The 19,474-nt window shown below is 37.3% G+C and overlaps 1 protein-coding gene and 1 long non-coding RNA gene across 6 annotated transcripts in view; both read left to right on the top strand.

Moving 5' to 3' along the window:
• Window positions 1-19,474, top strand: part of CNTNAP2 (contactin associated protein 2) — a 2,042,838-nt gene that overhangs the window by 1,457,354 nt on the left and 566,010 nt on the right. The gene's annotated exons all lie outside the window — the stretch shown is intronic.
• Window positions 5,712-19,474, top strand: part of LOC146400101 (uncharacterized) — an 83,614-nt gene continuing 69,851 nt past the window's right edge. The window contains exon 1 of the long non-coding RNA XR_014816189.1: window positions 5,712-6,477. This is a non-coding gene — a long non-coding RNA (uncharacterized LOC146400101). The remainder of the gene's footprint in view (window positions 6,478-19,474) is intronic.

The following is a 19,474-nucleotide window of genomic DNA, read 5'->3' as shown; positions in this document are numbered from 1 at the left end:
GATCAAAATAGCTGCCAGGATCTTACTCCCAATTTAAAGAGTTTAAATACCACATCATTTTAAAAGTCCTTTGCTCTACTGATGTTTTTGTATCATAGAAAACAGTTGGAGGGCATGGCATGGAATAACAGATAAAGGAAATCCTCCCTCCTGTTTTTATAAAAACAGAATTCACTGTACTTGCATCCTGCTGTCCAGTCTTGATTCACATTGACCAATTTCTCTTCTGGCTACTAGGATAAATGTAGAAGTTACTGAATAAAGGTGATCATATTTTTTACTCTGTTATATATCAGTTTCAAAGGGTCAGAATGTACCTATTATCTAGATACACAAACCATTATGTGTAGAAGCATCTTACTCTTCTGTGATTTGAACATCATCTTCCAGTTATTTCTATTTTGAACTGAATTTAAAAGATGATTATCCATCAGAGAAAGAGACTGGCATAATTGGTTAGACAAGGGAAGCCTCCTTAGAGTCTTTCTTGGGTAAATTTTCTAACAGACGGAAACTAATTATGAGACTCTGCCTCTACCTGTCACTAAGAACAGTGTCTAAGTCCCACACAACTATGGAAGTTTGTGTGAAATCTCTCTCTCTGAGACCCCCAGAAGAATTTATTTCAGTTCTGAAGCAATGACTGTTAATACCTTTAACAATTACGGAGACATTCCCCTACACTAAAACTTACATGCAGACTGAATCATACCAGTCCAGCTGTGGTGGGTGCAATTAGAATAAATGACGTAAAATGAACTATGAGGAGTTTATGATGCCATAATAATGCTCAGAAGAGGATAACAAAAAGGAAAGGGAAACAAAAGGATTAGAGAAACAAAATGCACTGAGGAAAAAACAACAAAATTTACAACCAAATGCTGAGCAATATTCAACCAAATGGACCAGAAACTTTCAAAAAGATATCCTACTCAAGAAGACAAAGAGGAGGCCACATGAAGAGGTAGGAGGGGCAATTACACAATATAAGCAACCCCATATCTACCTATGGGTGGGAAGCCCCACCGACTGGAAAGTAATTATATCACAGAGGCTCACCTACAGGAGTGAGTTCTGAGCTCCACATCAAACCCCCACACATGGGGATCTGGGCAGAGCCCCCAGAGCATCTGGCATTGAAGGCCAGTGGGGCTTGTGTGCAGGAGCTCCATGGGACTGGGGGAAATGGAGACACATTCCTAAAAGGCTCACACAGACTTTCATGTGCAATGTGTCCCAGGGCAAAGCAAAGTCTCCATAGGAATCAGACCTGACTGTAGTTCTTGGAGGACCACATGGGAAAATAGGGGCTGAATGTGGCTTGTGGTGGGGGAAGGACATTGGAAGCAAAGCTTTTGGGAATCTTCATCAGAGTGCCTTTCCTTGGAGGTGGTCATTTTGGAAAAACTGGCCCAACCCATCAGTGCTGAGAAGCCCCAGGCCAAACAACAATTCAGGTGGGATCACAGCCTGCCCATCAGTAAATAGGCTGTCTAAAGACCCCCCAGGCACACAGCCGCCTCTAATCTCACCCAGAGATAAAGCCCCACCCACCAGAGGGATAGGAATCAGCTCCACCTATCAGTGGGCAGGCATCAGTCCCTCCCATCAGGAAGCCTACAGCAAGCCCCATACAGACTTCAGCCACATGGGGGGCATATGCCAGAAGAGAGACTACAATTCTATTATCTGTAAAAATGCCACCACACCAAAAAATCTATAAAAATGCAAAGACAGAGAACCATAACTCAGATAAGGGAGAAAGGAAAAAAAAAAAAAAAAAGAAAAACAGCCAAGTGATCAAGAGATTTTCAGCCTCCAGGAAAAAGACTTTAGACTGTTGATGCCGAAGATGATGCAAGACACTTGAAATAAACTGGAGGCAAAAGATGGATAATTTACAGGAAACACTGAGCAAAGAAATACAAGATATAAAAATTAAGCAAGAAGAGATACAAAATACAATAACTGAAATAAAAAAATTCATGAGAAGCAGCTAACAGCAGAATACAGGAGGCAAAAGAATGAATAAACAAGGTGGAGGACAGATTAGTGGAAATCACAGATGCAGAGCACAAAAGAGAAGAAGGATTGGAAACAAATGAAGAGAGTCTCAGAGAACTCTGGGACAATGTTAAACACACCAACATCCATATTATAGGGTGCAAGAAGGAGAAGAGAGAGAGAAAGGGACAGAAAAAAATATTTGAAGAGATAATAGCCGAAAACTTCCCTAACATGGGAAAGGGACCGCTCACTCAAATACAGGAAGTACAATGAGTACCATAGAAAATAAACTCAAGGAGGAACACCCCAAGACACATATTAATAAAACTGACCAAAATTAAAGACAAAGAGAAAATCTTGAAAGCAGCTAGGGAAAAGAAACAAATAACATACAAGGGAACCCCAATGAGGTTATCAGCAGATTTTTCAGTAGAAACTCTGCAGGCCAGAAGGGAGTGGCATGATATATTTGACGTGATGAAAGGGAAAAAACCTCCAACCAAGATTACTTTACCCAGCAAGGCTCTCATTCAGATTTGAAGGAGAAATCAAAACCTTCACAGATAAGCAAAAGCTAAGAGAATTGAGCAACACTAAACCAGCTTTACAACAAAACCTAAAGGAACTTCTCTAGGCAGAAAAGAAAAGGCCGCAACCAGAAATAAAAATACCACCAATGGCAAGGCTCACCAGTAAAGGCATATACACAATAAAGATACAAAACCGCCCATGCACAATTACGCCACCAAAATCAGAAATCGTGAGAAGAGGAGGGTACAAATGCAGGACACTGGAGATGCACTTGCAATTAAGAGACCAACAACTTAATCTTGTGTGTGTGTATATATATATATATATATATAGAGAGAGAGAGAGAGAGAGAGATTCATATCAAAACTTCAGAGTAACTGCAAACCAAAAATCTACAATTAATACACCAAAAAATAAAAAAAATCTACAATTGATACACAAACAAGAAAAATCAACTAAAATACAACACTAAAGATAGTCATCAAACTACAAGAGGAGAGAACAAAAGAAGAAGGGAAGAAAAAAGAGCAGCAAAAACAAATCCAAAGCAATTAATAAAATGGCAATAAGAACATACATATCAATAATTACCTTAAATATTAATGGACTAAACACCCCAACCAAAAGACATAGACTGGCTGAATGGATTAAAAAAACAAGACCCATATAGATGCTGTCTTCAAGAGACCCACTTCACTTCTAGGGACACATAAAAATTGAAGGTGAGAGGATGGAAGAAAATATTCCATGGAAATGGGAATCAAAAGAAAGCTGGAGTAGCAATACTCACATCAGACAAAATGGAATTTAAAATGAATATTTTAAGGGACATGGAAGGTAACTACATAATGATCAAAGGATCAATCCAAGAAAAAGATATAACACTTAAATATCTATGCACCCAACATAGGTTCACCACAGTGTATAAGGCAACTGCTAACAACGTTAAAAGGACAAATTGACAATAACATAATCATAGTGGGGGACTTTTAACACCCTACTTACAGCAATGGACAGATCATCCAGACAGAAAATCAATAAGGAAACAAAGGCCCTGAATGAAGCATTCGACCAGATGGATGTAATAAATATTTATAGGACATTCCATCCAAAAGCAACAGAATACACATTCTTCTCAAGTGCACATGGAACATTCTCTATGATTGATCACATCCTGGGCTACAAATCCAACCTCGGTAACTTTAAGAAAATTGAAATCATATCAAGCGTCATTTCCGACCCCAATGCTATATGACTGGAAATCAACAACAAGAAAAAGACTACAAAAAACACAAACACGTTGAGACTCAACAACATGCTACTAAACAACCAATGGATCACTGAAGAAATCAAAGAGGAAATTGAAAAATACCTATAAGCAAATGACAACTAAGATAGTATACTCCAAAACCTATGGGATGCTGCAAAAGCCGTTCTAAGAGAAAAGTTTATAGGAATACAAGCCCACATCAGAAAACAAGAAAAAGCTCAGATAACCAAGCTAACTTTACATCTAAAGCAGCTAGAGAGAGAAGAACAGACAAGGCCTAAAGTTAGTAGAAGGAAAGAAATCACAAAGATCAGAGCAGAAATCAATGAAATAGAAACAAAGAAAACCATAGAAAAGATCAGTGAAACGAAAAGCTGGTCCTTTGAAAAGATCAACAAAATTGATAAACCCTTAGCCAGACTTATCAAGAAAAAAAAAAGAGAGGACTCAAATCAATAAAATTAGAAATGAAAAAGGAGAAGTAACAACGGACATCACAGAAATACAAAGGATCATAAGAGACTACTATATGCAACTATGCACCAATAAAACAGAAAACCTAGAAGAAATGGACAAATCCTTAGAAAGGTACAATCTTCCAAGACTAAACCAAGATGAAATAGAAAAGATGAATGGACAAGTACTGAAATTGAAACTGTGATTAAAGAACTCCAACAAACAAAAGTCCAGGACCAGATGGCTTCACAGCCAAATTCTATCAAACATTTAGAAAAGAGCTAACACATATACTTCTGAAACTATTCCAAAAGATCGCAGAGGAAGGGACACCCCCAAACTCATTCTATGAGGCCACCATCACCCTGATACCAAAACCAGACAAAGATACCACAAAAAAAGAAAACTACAGGCCAATTTCACTGATGAACATTGATGCAAAAATCCACAACAAAAATATTAGCAAACTGCATCCAACAATGCATTACAAGGATTGTACATTATGATCAAGTAGGATTTATCCCAGGGATGCAATGGTTCTTCAATATCCACAAATCAGTCAGTGTGATACACCACATTAATAAACTGAAAAATAAAAACCATGCGATCCTCTCAATAGATGCAGAAAAAGCCTTTGACAAAATCCAACACCCATTTCTGATAAAAACCCTTCAGAAAGTAGGCATAGAAGGAACCTACCTCAACATAAGAAAGGCCACATATGACAAACCCACAGCAAACATCATTCTCAATGGTGAAAAGCTGAAAGAATTCCTGCTGAGATCTGGAGCAAGACAAAGATGTCCACTCTCTCCACTACTCTTCAACATAGTTTTGGAAGTCCTAGCCACAGCAGTCAGAGAAGTAAAAGAAATAAAAGGAATCCAAATTGGAAAGGAAGAAGTAAAACTATCCCTATTTGCAGATGACATGATGCTATACCTAGAGAATCCTAAAGACTCTACCAGAAAACAGTTAGAGCTCATCCATGAATTTGGCAAAGTCGCAGAATACAAAATTAATACACAGAAATTGATGGCATTTCTATACACTAACAATGAAAGATCAGAAAGAGAAATTAGGGAAGCAATCCTGTTTACCATCGCATCCCAAAGAATAAAATACCTAGAAGTAAACCTACCTAAAGAGACAGAAGACCTGTACTCTGAAAAGTGTAAGACACAGATGAACGAAATCAAAGATGACACAAATAGATGGAAAGATACACCATGCTCTTGGATTGGAACAGTCAATATTATCAAAATGACTTTATTACTCAAGGTGATCTACAGATTCAGTGCAATCCCTATCAAATTACCAAGGACAGAACTTGAACAAAATATTTTAAAAATTTTTTGGAAGCACAAAAGACCCAAAATAGCCAAAGACATCCTGAAAAAGAAAAATGGAGCTGGAGCAATCAGGCTTCTGGACTTCAGACTATACTACAAAGCAACAGTCAGCAAAACTGTATGGTACAGACACAGAGATAGAAATATAGATCAGTGGATCAGGATAGAAGGCCCAGAATTAAACCCACACACCTACAGCCAACTAATCTATGACAAAGGAGGCAAGAATACACAATGGAGAAAAGACAGCCTGTTTAGTAAGTGGTGCAGGGAAAACTGGACAGCCACATGTAGAAGAACAAAATTAGTACACTCCCTAACACCATACAAAAATAACAAAATAACAAAAATAAACTCAAAATGGATTTAAGACTTAGATATAAGACCAGATACTATCAAACTCTTAGAGGAAAACATAGGCCAAACACTCTCTGACATAAACGACAGCAACATCTTCTCAGATCCACCTCTTAGAGTAATGACAGTAAAAACAAAAATAAACAAATGGGACCTAATCAAACTTAAAAGTTTCTGCATAGCAAAGGAAACCCTAAACAACACAAAAAGACAACCCACAGAATGGGAGAAAATCTTTGCAAATGAATTGACTGACAAGGGATTAATCTCCAAAATTTATAAAAACCTCCTACTGCTCAATAGCAGAAAAACAAACAACCCCATCAAAAAATGGGCAGAAGATCTAAACAGACAATTCTCCAAAGAAGACAAACAGATGGCCAAAAAATACATGAAAAGATGTTCAACATCACTCATTAGTAGAGAAATGCAAATCAAAACCACTATGAGGTACCATCTTACACCAGCCAGAATGGCCATCATCAAAAAGTCTACAAACAGTAGGTGCTGCAGAGGGTGTGGAGAAAAAGGAACCCTATTACACTGTTGGTGGGATTGTAAATTGGTGCAACCACTGTGGAAAACAGTATGGAGATTCCTTAGAAAACTAAACATAGAACTACCATTTGATCCAGCAATCCCACTCCTGGGCATCTATCCAGAGAAAACCATGACTCGCAAAGACACATGTACTCCGATGTTCATTGCAGCACTATATACAATAGCCACGACATGGAAACAACCTAAATGTCCATTGATGGAAGAGTGGATCCAGAAGATGTGGTACATATACACAATGGAATATTACTGAGCCATTGAAAGAATGAATAATGGCATTTTTAGCAACATGGATGGACCTAAAAATTATCATGTTAAGTGAAGTCAGTCTGAGAAAGAGACACCAACATCAAATGCTATCACTTACATGTGAAATCTGAAAAAAGGACACAGTGAACTTCTTTGCAGAACAGATACTGACTCACAGACTTCGAAAAACTTATGTTTTCCAAAGGAGATAGGTTGGGGGGTGGGGGGATACACTGGGGGTGTGGGATGGAAATCCTATCAAATTGGATTGTGATGATCATTGTACAATTATAAATGTAATAAATTCATTGAGTAATAAAAAAAAGCACTGATGCTATCAGAAGCTTAAGGCATCAGCTGCTATCTTTAAATTTATAGTTAATTATAAATCATCTATTTCAATAAAAAATTACTGGGAGGTTTAAAAAAAACTTTAATTTTTTAAAAATTAATAATTAAATGGAAGCAGTAGGCATTTTTCCTGCCCCTCTAGTAGGAATTCTGCTTTGGACTAACCAAAGTCCTTAGGAAATAAATGAAACTTTATAAATAGGAGGAATTACAGGACTAGAAAAGCATCATTTTGCAACCCCTAGTGAAATCATTGATTTCAGTCACCAGTAAAGCATAAAACATTAGTGAAGATTTGGTGGGAAATTTTAGAGTAATGGGATCAGTCCAGCACCACCCAAACTGTGCTGGTGTATCTTAGCCTCACTAAAGTATGTCATTCAGACTTAATGGAGCCCATGAGATTATGCAGTGTGGTGTGCAGGGTACCACTTCTGAAGTAGTTTAGTACGAGGAAAACAACTTGAATAAGTCAAACCATTAGATTGAAAGTCCAGTTTATAGGAAATGTAAGGGGAATAGTCTAACTAAGCATCCAGAAACAATCAGTCAAATGCAAAACATCAGAGATGTCTTTTTTTAAATGGTTCCTTCAATAAATCAAAGAAGAAAATGAAAAAGGTAAAGATGGAGTGCTATTACTGTTTTAAAGAAACAAATAAGATCTAAAAACCCAAATACAAAGTGCGGAATACTCTTGGATCCTGCTTCAAGCAAACAAACCATAAAATTGTATTTTTAGACAACAGGAGTAATTTGATTATGAGCTAGATATTAGATAATAAGAAATTATACTAATTTTTTAGGATAATAGTGCATTGTATTATATAAGAAAACCATGTGAATGTGTGCTGAAGTATTTATGAGTATATAACTTGAGATTTTGAATTTGGCTGAAAGTAACTCAGCTCAATAAAAATATGGGGATAAATAAAACAAAAATGGCAGAGTAATCATTGCTGAGGTGATGGACCCACGTGGACTATATATTCTATTTGGGGCATGCTTAGAAATTTTCAAAATAAACATAAAATCAAAGCATTGCTATGGCATACAAAGAAGGGGACAGAATAGATAATGCATTAACTTTAGTGGCAACTATCCATTTATGTGTTTCCCAAAATCTTTCTATAAAGTAGAAGATTGTGAACTCAGGATAGACTCCTAGGCATGTAGTAGATGGGATTTAGAGAGAGAAGCTCTAGGGAGTTGTGATCTCAGGCAGAAGAATTAACCCCATAGCTTAGATGGTGACAACTTGAATTTATCTGAGTCATGAGAATTGTCAGGCTGACTTGTGTTTTGTAACTTTTGGAACAATGATCTTTCCTAAGCCTTTTCTTCACAGATGAGTCAGATACGAGGTAGATTTGAAAAAATGTAATTTGTCACATTTCAAATGCTTTTCACATTTTCAAATGTTTATTGTATTTTGGTTTTGCTTTTATATTTATTTATCTAATTATTTTTCTCTTTAGGACGCACCTGCCACATATGGAGATTCCCAGGCTAGGGGTCCAATCAGAGCGTAGCCACTGGCCTACACCACAGCCACAGCAACACTAGATCCAAGCCATGTCTGTGACCTACACCACAACTCACAGCAACACCGAATCCTTAACCCACTGAGCGAGGCCAGGGATTGAACCTGTATCTTCCTGGATACTAGTCGGGTTCATTAACCACTGAGCCACAGCAGGAACTCCTTTGGTTTTGCTTTTAAAAGGTTATCTTTGTTAATTTAATAACAAACAAAAGTATTACAGTTAGTGTCAGTGCCATTTCCATGGTCATGTTACCTGTGCAATCCCACAGGGCCCTGTGCTGATATGGGTCCCACAATTGGTTCAGTGCTCTGCTGTCTCCATCTTGAAATTGTTCATAATTTTTGAACAAGGAGCTTTGAATTTTCATTTTGCATGGGGTCTGCAAATTAGGCAGCCATTTCTGGTTAACACGTATTTGGGGAGAGAGTATATCTAGTGGACTCGTTTAAGTTTATAATTCATTCTCCTGAAGGTGATACATCAGTCATTTCGTATCTTTGTTTTTTAACCTCCCACCTCTGGGAGACCACTAAGTAAACATGGCCCCTAGCACAGCATTATTACATGGGACTTTATTAGCATCATGAAAATGACACTCAAATGCAAAATCCTATTTCAAAACATGATTCCTATCTAGATCAAGAATTTTATTTTGAAATACAATTGTCCAATACAGGTGTGTTTCCCAAAAGCACTACAGTATTGAGTTTAATAAAAGGTAAATCTGTCTAAACATATGCAACTCTTCTGGCAGCCTTCATTATGCAAACAAATACATTTACTGAGTGTAGCTTTATTTTTTCCTGTCATAAAATAATCTCTTCATTAAGGGATTAATAGCAAGACTTTCAAGGTTACTGTTTGTTGTGTATGTGGCTTCAATAGCAATGTGATATCCAGTTAATAGCAGTGTATCCATGATCCCAATTACAGAAATTTTTACTGAAGTCACCCAGAAAGTCACTTGTCACCATGTGGCCCACAGTCTCACATGCCAAGGATCGGGATGGCCGATGTTTTGTCACAGTGCCTAAGTTAATCATGATCTAAGAATGCTGAAGAAGGCCTGAGATGTGAGTGAATTAATAACCATTCAAAACAGATTTGAAAAGTAATCATGAAAGCCAACTCTTAAGAATAAATATTGTTTTGAATCATTCATAATTCTTCCAGTATGGAAAGGATGGTTCTAGAAGGGAATACTTTTTCTAAGAAGTTAGTATTATAACAGTAGATCAGAGCTTATTTTTTAGAAATAAACTTTCATGGCAACTCTGTCAGGTCACTAATGTTTATTCCTCCAAAGACACCAACTTTTCATCAGATTTCTATATGAGTATTCATGTGATCTCTGACATTGAAAACAGAGCCAAAAAGAAATTATACCTTAAATCATGGCTTCTCAAGTTGATGCCATATATATTTCTCTCTCTTCCGCCCTCCATCCCCGACCCATTTCCCTCTCTCTTTCCCTCTCTCTTTTTCTCCAGATAATATTATCATGACTAGTACATATATATTTATTTCTTCTTGTATAGATGTACCGAAATTTATGTGGGCATTCCTCACTTGGATAGTTTTGTTTTTTCCAAATATTTGCTATTTCAAATACTGCTCTATTATAAGTCCTTAAATATTTTTCCATATTTGTCTTCTTATTTCTATAGAATAGATTCCTAGAGGTGACCTGCTATGTCATAAGGTAATATATTTAACATTTTGAAGCATGCTGCCAAAGGTTGTGCCAACATACACTTCTGCCAACAGTTATTTTAGACTGTTTTACCCAACCATTGTCAATATTGCATATACTCATAGGAATGCCACTTTGATGGGCAAAAATAATTGTTTTTTTTATTTTGCACTTCTTTTCTTTTTCATCTTCCTTAAGGAATAGTTGACAAAATTGTAATACATTTAAAGTATACAACATGATGATTTGATATATATATATACACATACACATCGTGAAAGGATTCTCCCCATTGAGTTTATTAACACATCCATCGTTTCACATATTTACCTTTTTTTGTCTGAGATAACATTTAAGTTTTACTCTCTTATCAAATTTGAGTTATACAATAGTGTTATCAACTATAGTCACCATATTATATTTTAAATCCTCAGATCTTATTCATCTTAGAACTGAAATTTTGTGACTTTTAACCAAATTCTTTCCATTCCCCACATCCCAGCCCCTGGCAAAAACTTTTCTACTCTCTGTTTCTATGAGTTCAATATTTTGTTTTGTTTTAAGATCCTACATATAAGTCATACCATGCAGTATTTGTCTTTCTCTGTCTTGTTTATTTCACTTAGCATAATGACTTCCAGATTCTTCCATGTTGTCGCAGATGACAGGATTTCCTTTTTTAAGGCTAAATAATATTCCAGTGTATATCACATTATGTTTATCCATTCACCATCAATGTGCATGTAGGTTGTTTCTGTACCTTGGCTATTGTAATTAATGCTACCGTGAACATGGGAGTGCAGGTATCTCTTCAAGATACTGATTTCATTTACTTTGGATATTTACCCAGATGTGGGATTGCTGGATCACATGGTAGTTCTATTTTTTAATTTTTTGAGGACCTTCTGTACTGTTTTCCATGATGACTATACCAGATTACAGTCCCACCAAAAGTGAACAAAAGTCTACTCTAAATGAAATGGGAAGAAATTGTTTTAACCAGTTACATTTATTGGGTATCAATTATGTTTCAGGTACTGTTTTGTTTGTTTTGTTTCTTTTGAAAATTCCTTCACTGAATTAATAACAAACCCATTAGTTAGTTATTCTCTCCTGTTTTACTGATAATGAAGCTGAGGTTCGAAGAGGTCATTAACATGTCCAAGGCTATAGCGTTGTTAGTGGTAAAGCCAGAATTGAAACTCACATCTTATTCAAAAGCCCAGCTTCTAATATTAACCTGTGCTCACAATTAATGACCTTGCAAGGCAATATGTAGTAAGTGTTTTCGTTGTGGTGTGAAAAGCAGTGAAAGAGAGATTTTAAGTAGAGAAGGGTGAAATTTCACAGAGAAGTTGTATCTCTGTTTTTGAAGAGTGTGTTCAAATATTGCCTGCAGACAGGCAGGTCCTAAGGAATCTTTGCAGCCTGTGTTATGATTTCAAGCTATGTTGTTATTAGGTACTCTGTTTCCTCCCTTAATGAGAACAACTTGAGCAGTTCCTCTGGATAATAGTTTTCTTGCTACTGGTGCACCTCAGGCTTATCACTGAGGTTTTCAGGGCATCAGTTTCCGCCTAAGAACTAAATGAAAATGTGATTTGGAAACTGGATGCAAGTCTCTTTGGCATCCTCTCCTTTAGTGTTTTTCATCAGAATTAATCAGAGAATTTTAAAGTGTCAGAATACTCAAATGAGTCTGTCAGATGGAAAGAGAGGAAGATGGTTATCTAAATGGTCAGATGGTCGTGACATGTAAAAAAATTATTAAACACCCTGGTTGAACAGCCTCAGAATCCACTTACACATTGGCTGTGATACCAGTAGAGTAATCTGTCACCCTATCTTTTGCTTTAATATTTGCAAATGGATATAAGAAAGGGAACATTAGAGACCTAGCTCCCCCTGTTGCAAACTGAATTGACTTGTAATTAGGGCACCCATTTGGGACAGTCTTCATCAGCCTGTGTCCAAATATTTCATAGTTCTTCCAGCCCTAACTCATTGCTTGCCTGACTTTTCCTGAAAAGGAGCTTTCTTTTTCTTTTCTTTCCTTTCCTGTCTTTTCCTTTGTGTGTTTTTCCCCCTCATTTTAAAGAGTACTTATTTCTAAATAAGCCGTTTCCTTAAGTTATTCAATAAAACAGATTTTCAGGCAGAAGGAAATATGTATTCTGAAGTTGTTTAGAGTTCCAAATACTGATGGCTCTCCTTCTCCAAGTCACCTCAGTCCTACCTGGTATTTCATGGCCTGTCCTAAGAAGACTCATTTGAAGTCCTTTAAGTTTCATTTGCACCTTAATCTTGACCTCTCTTGATAGAAATAGAACAGAAAACCAATGCATAAATTAGCAAAAATTAATAAGGAATTGTTGCTCTTGTTCTTTTTCTTCAATGTTATACAATTTAAATTTTCTACTCTTATTTTTCTCTTAATTGGTGCCTGTGTTTCTAGATATTCCTCATAGTAGCTTCCTTGGACCTTCAGACAAAAACCTGACCCTGGATTTAAATAATTATACCCTAAAAAACAAGGGCTGAGTTCAGTCACATAAATATTGCAAATAAGCAAAAGTCAACATGCTAGCATATGGCAAATGCAATACCTTTGTAAGAAATGAAAGATAGCAAGTTGCATAGATGCAATATGTCATTTTCTTCTAGCTACCTACTCTTGGAGGGTATTTAATGCTTTATAAGAAAGGTTTATTTTAAAAAAAGAACTCTGGAAATATAGATTAATCCAAAATAATTAGAAAATTTTCACTAAAGAAAACAGAAAATATGTATGGATATCTCTCATAGCCTCTTAACATGCAGCAAAGAAAAATTGAAAAATTAAATCAAACTCAGACAAGGAGCAAAATTCTTCTTAAAATTCAGGAACACACAGTTTTTACCAATCTGATTAATAACAAAACTAGTAAAAAGGTAAAATATAGTTTTAATGAGGAAATGGAATTCTAGTATCAGTTGAAAATCTCTTTCTTAAAAAATTGGGACATCTGCTAACAGTTTAACTTACCTCAGTTAATCCTTCTGGAGGATTCCTGATAAAGTTCCTCTCTTTTTTAGTTCCAAGAAGCCCACAGGAGCCCACATGCTAGGCAGTGAGGAGTCAATCTTACTGATATCTCTTCTAAGCCCTATTTAGGTTCTGGTGGCCTGTAACTTCAAGGAAGAGCCTTATTTCCAGTTCAGGTCCAGTTCAGCTTTGGCATTTTGGGTGGGGAGAGAACCCACAGCAAGCAAGGGTCCCTGAACTTGGATTCTAGTAAGTTAACTAAATATTTCAGTTTTTTTTTTTTTTTTTTCTGACCACACCTGCAGCATGCAGAAGTTCCCCAGCCATTGATTAAACCTGCGCCACAGCAGTGACGGTGCTAGATCCTTAACCAGCTAGGCCACTGGGAACTCCCAAATATTTCACTTTTAACAGCCACGAGTATTTGTGTAGGGTTACTCCAGAGGAATATTGTTCTTTCCCTTCAGATTTCCTTCTAATACAAGAAAGTCTTCTTAGCTTCCAAAGAATCCCACTTATCAAGGTAGTAACATATTTTATTACCTATTCATTGAGATTTCCAGATAATAAACTACTCATAAATCCTTGAAGAAAAAGTATAAATTATTTTTTTTCTTTTACATTTACATCCACTTACTATTCCTAGGAACAGTCCCATCTCTCTTCCCATACATAAACCTTTTTATTAGTGGATTGTGCTTTTCCTCCCTGATCAGCTCTCAGTTGTTACAAATAGACATGAAATTATTTGGGGGAAATAAATTATGTTCAATGTAAATATAGTAATCCATTTAAAATCCCCTTAGTTTCTGCAGCCTTTTTGTCTAGACTCATCAAAGTACTCTAAATCCTGTAAGACAGTTAGTTCCTCTGAGTACAGCATTTTTTTTAATATGAGAGAAACCTTAGACATTCCAAATAAAACAAGGAAATTACTGACATCCCAGTGCCCTTTGAAATGAGCACATACAGCCTACCAGTGTGGAAGAAAGGAATATTAAGTTTACTTTCTCCCAAAATCCATTTGTTGCCTGTAAAAATGTCCATTATTCATTTAAATTTATTTTCAGACCTGAGATAACACAAAGAATAAAACTGTCAAAGCTGACTCAAAGAAGCAGAGATCTTACCAGCTATCACACTTTATTAATAAAAAAGTGGCCCAGTCTAGATTTAATGTTGGACATCTCTAAGTTATGCATGCAGTTCTAAACCAGCTCCCTCTGGCCCTTGAATAAGTATAGAGCTGACCTAACACTTCCCAATAGGCCCTAAGTTCCTCATTTGTTTGCCATGAACAACCTAGACAAACGGGGTATAGCCTGCTAGAAAGATTCCACAGGAAACACTCTCATTATCTCTCTGCCGGTAAATACCATCAGGTGGTCTGATTAGCATGTTTACAAGAAGTCTTTGCGGGGTCATTTGTTTCTGCTTTCCCTCTCTCCTCTTTGAGGGCATTCCCCAGGGGAAAGAAGACGGATTACAAACAAGCCACAAATGCTTTCTTTCCCAAGACCCATCCCTGTAACCAGTGTTATTATATTGTGTGAATTTTAAATATATGCTGCTCTACATAGGATAACTGATCATTTGTTACACACTCACATAACACATACATAAACCTGCTGAATCACTATTAAACACTTTGCATTGTCACTATTGACAATGATAAAATTTGGGCTTCACCTAGGAAAAACATTGTAGAGGATCTGCCAAAGAGTTTTATCAAGTCTTTGTCACTTGTCACCATCAGGGAGTTAAAGATTTTTTTTATCCCTTTCAGTGGGCCTTGGAATTACTGCTAGGTCTTCTACTAATCTCATCATCTTCTCTCTATCCTAAATCTTCAACATTTTCACATACTCTTTATTTAGAGTACAAGAAGATACATCACTCAAGCAAGGGAAATAACTGGAAACAAATTATGTACATGTAGGAAAATTATACATTTGTACTAGAGTTAAAACATCTTGTTTTGGGAGTTCCTTTCGTGGCTTAGCAGTTAGCGAACCCAATTCCCATCCATGAGGGTGAGGGTTCAATCCCTGGCCTACTCAGTGGGTTAAGGATCCGGCATTGCTGTGAACTGTGGTGTAGGTTGCAGATGTGGCTCAGATCCCACGTTGCTGTGGCTCTGGCACAGGCCATCAGCTATAGCTCCAATTGGACCCCTAGCCTGGGAACCTCCACATGCCATGAGTGCAGCCCTAAAAAGACAAAAAAAAAAGACAAAAAAAAATCTTCTTTTGGAGTTCCCATTGTGGTTCAGCAGATTAAGAACTTGATACAGTATCCATGATGATGTGGATTCAATCCCTGGCCTCACTCAGTTGGTTAAAGATCTGGTGTTGCCACAAGCTGCACCTTAGTTTGCATATGTGGCTCGGATCCAAGTTTCCGTGGCTATGGTGTAAGCCAGCACCTGATTTGACGCCGAGCCTGCGAACTTCCACATGCGTCAGGTGTGGCCATAAAACAAAAACAAAACAGAACAAAAAACTTGTTCTGGCTGATTTTCCCAGCTCTTTCTTTCATGTCAGGTGTCTAGGTAATATTCCTAGCCCTTTGAGCCTGAATCTTCAGGCAAACCAGCTGACCAGGGTAGTTCTGGTCCATTAATCTATTAATTGAACAAATTGCTATTAGACCCCTACTCTATAGAGGTTATTATCCTAGATGCTGGGGATGTGGTAGGGACCAAGACAATCATGGTTCATGCCCTCGTGGCCTGACCTCTTTATAAATAGAACTATAGAGGAATTCAAGGAAACAAATTCAACTAAAAACATTACAAATTGTGGTAAGTCAAAGGACCTCTGATTTGGGTTATTTATGGCAGTTATATTCTTATGAGTTTATTCAACAAAGATAACTAGTAAACAAAAGAAGATTGCATTATGGATTCCAGCTGCTGGCATTATGCTATATGGCTTAGATTAACTCTTCACCAGACTCAAGAATGAAATTAATCATCCAGAAAATCAATAAACTCCAAGTTGCTCTGAAAATACTAACATAAGATTGTTAATGTTTTGATTATGAAGTTATCTGACATGATAGATAATGAAAAATGTCTTGTCTCCTAAAACACACACTGGAAACTATGAATTCACACTGAAGCATATGTGATTTTTTCCCCTTTGCATAATTTAATTTCAAGATGGTTGTTTCAAATTAAAAATTTTCTATTCAAGACATGGGATACATGTACTACTTTCTGAAACCTAATCACCTTTCTCTGTCCTGCTGTCCTCTTCCCAACCCCAGGGAACATGGAATTTCTTGTTCCTTTGTATTTTATATATATAAAAATGCCATTCAAATTCTGTTTTGAACATATTCAGGTATTAATTAGAAGTTTCCTTCGAACTGAAACCATATGAAGGAATAAAGGACGTTTTTTTGTTCTGGGACCTTAAATTGCCTCCTTCTGGGCTTCCCCCTGTTTTTTGGTAGTCACCATTTTGAGTACTTGCCATTCTTCATCCAACCCTATAGAAGATCCTTGGGGAATTATTGTTATAGATCTTGTACACAAGGAGGATACAACCTTATAGGAGAAATAAAAATAATCACAGCACCATGAAGTTGTATCTTATCAGACATTGGGCTTTAAAATCAAAGAAGAAGGTAAAAATTGTGTATACTCAAAAATAACAATTTTTTAAAATTCACCTACAAAATACAAAATATATGGTCATACTCACAGGACAGATTAAAAACAATCTAATGAATCCAATACAGTTAGGTTTACCTTTAGGATTAAAACAGAAGATTCAACTGAGCATCAACTTAAGTAGATGTTTTATGTGTATGAGCCATATTGCATGAAAAATATGTACTGTGAGACTCAGTCTTGGCACAGAATTATGCTCACACTATGAGAGACACAGAGAGTTATGAAAAAAAATAAATACATGCAGATTTGGGACTTCCAGCCCACATTCACTACCACTTAGGGCAATATTCACTGAGTGAGTGCTGAGCAGAACTGTCTGCTTTACTTAAATCCCTCCCTCTCTCTCTCTCTCTCTCTCTCTCTCTCTCACACGCACACCCATTCTGGCCAACAGTAACAACATAAGCTAAGCTTCAGAGAGCATAGATTATGTGATAGCAATGGAGCAAGGGATATATGCAATTTACTAGAAAATAGTAACAGTAGAATAGTGTGACTGGGAATTCATTGTAGAATACTATAAATATTAGGCAAAAGGAACTGGGCTACATTCAGTAAATTATAGAAAGCCTCTGAAGTTTTTTGAGACTGATAGTAATGTTACTATTTTGCTGGAAGGTAAGTATGATGGGTTATGAACCTACTGCATCAGAGCTGTTACAGGGGCATTTAGAACCAGTTGGACACTCACATCCAGTCCCTGGAAAGGATATCTTAACTGGAAATAAAGCCTGATGAGGCATTTCCAGAGACATCTTTTTTTTTTTTTTTTTTTTTTTTTGCCTTTTCTAGGGCCGCTTCCTGTGGGATATGGAGGTTCCTAGGCTAGGGGTCCAGTCGGAGCTGTAGCCACTGGCCTGCACCAGCAACGCAGGATCCAAGCCACGTCTGCAACCTACACCACAGCTCAAGGCAACGCCAGATCCTCGACCCACTGAGCGAGGCTAGGGATTGAACCCACAACCTCATGGTTCCTAGTCGGATTCGTTAACCACTGAGCCACGACGGGAACTCCCAGAGACATCATTTTTATCGCTCTATCTTCTGCACCTAGAATGGCTCCAGGCGGTAGAACACACTCAATAATTACTAGATTTACAGCACTTGATTATATTGAGGTGATGATAAGTATATAGCTCTCAAATATTGTATGGGCAAATAGATGGATGAATGGATGGATAGGTGGATGAGTGGATGCAAGGAAGGAAAGAAGGAAGGGAGATCGTTTTGTTTTCCTAGCTAAGTTGCCTCTTGAACTTTTCCAGTCTGAAAATGTCCACTAAAGATATATTGTGTTCACAGATAGTTATTTGTAGATGTGAGGTCAGATTCTGGGCAACTTCCAGCATCCCCACAATACATATGTATATGTATTCTTTAAGAGCTGTCAAGAGTAGAGGAGCAGCATCTGAACACCCAATGAAGAAGAGAACAGCTGAGAAGAAAAGAGCACCGCCAGGGTTGCAGCTGTGATCAGTGATTTGCTAACCTGATGAACGGAGCTTCATACTGAAACACCAAGGTTATGAAATGCAGGCCTTTGGGGATGAACGCTGTGGTGTTAGGAGAAATGAGAAAGAGAGGAGAATGCAGTAATCTGCTTGCTTTTGTTTGTTTGTTTTCTCTTTTCTGAGACCAAAGTGGCAGTAGGGATCAGAAGAGCATCATAGTAGGCTTACATCCTGACTGTGGAGAAGAGAGGCAGCTGTAAGGAGACTGAAGGTAGCACAGCTCACCTCTCTGGGGAGGCAAAGAGCCATTAAAGGCATCAGTAACTTCTAAGGTTAGCATTGTGTTTCTCTAAAGACACCACATATGGCAAGTTCTACAGAGCAGAAAAGAGGTCAGAAAGCTGTTTGCTAAAAGGGCAAGCCAAGCCCTCCTCGCTTCAGTAGTTCCTGGGACCCGACTGCACTGAGATTGAGCTAGTTGCACACTTCACACTGCACTCTCACAGCCTCCTTCAGGAGAATAGGTTTCTTTCTTTTTTTTTTTTTTTTTTTTTTTTGCTAAAAGGGCTATGAGCACAAGTCCTTCTCATACATCCCAGCGGGTATGAGAAGCAGCTGCCCCTGCTGCTTCCCATCCTGCTACTCAGTCACCACAAGTTTCTTGACATTCCAGCTTCTGGAATCACTCTAGTGTTAATCAAAACTAAAAAAAATCCCACGTGTGTTCCTGCCTTTTTAAAAATGTTCAAGTGATTTATGTTTACTTTTAAAAAATAGAAAGCATAGATATACCAAAAGGAAACCCCACTATAATTCTAATATTCAGAGATAATCACTTAACATTTTGATTTATATCCATATTCACTTTTTTAACTTATTCATGTAGAGAGTTTTTCCCAGCTTTATTAAAGTGTAATTTACGAAAAAAAAGGGGGGGGTTGTATT

This window comes from Sus scrofa, chromosome 9 (genome assembly GCF_054392235.1).
Source record: "Sus scrofa isolate SSC_HxYL_T2T_F1_AM1 chromosome 9, Sscrofa_HxYL_maternal_Yorkshire_Landrace_v2.0, whole genome shotgun sequence".
Taxonomy (NCBI): Eukaryota; Metazoa; Chordata; class Mammalia; order Artiodactyla; family Suidae; genus Sus; species Sus scrofa.
The sequence above is the reverse complement of the archived record's forward strand: the minus strand, read 5'-3'. Positions and strand labels throughout refer to the sequence as shown.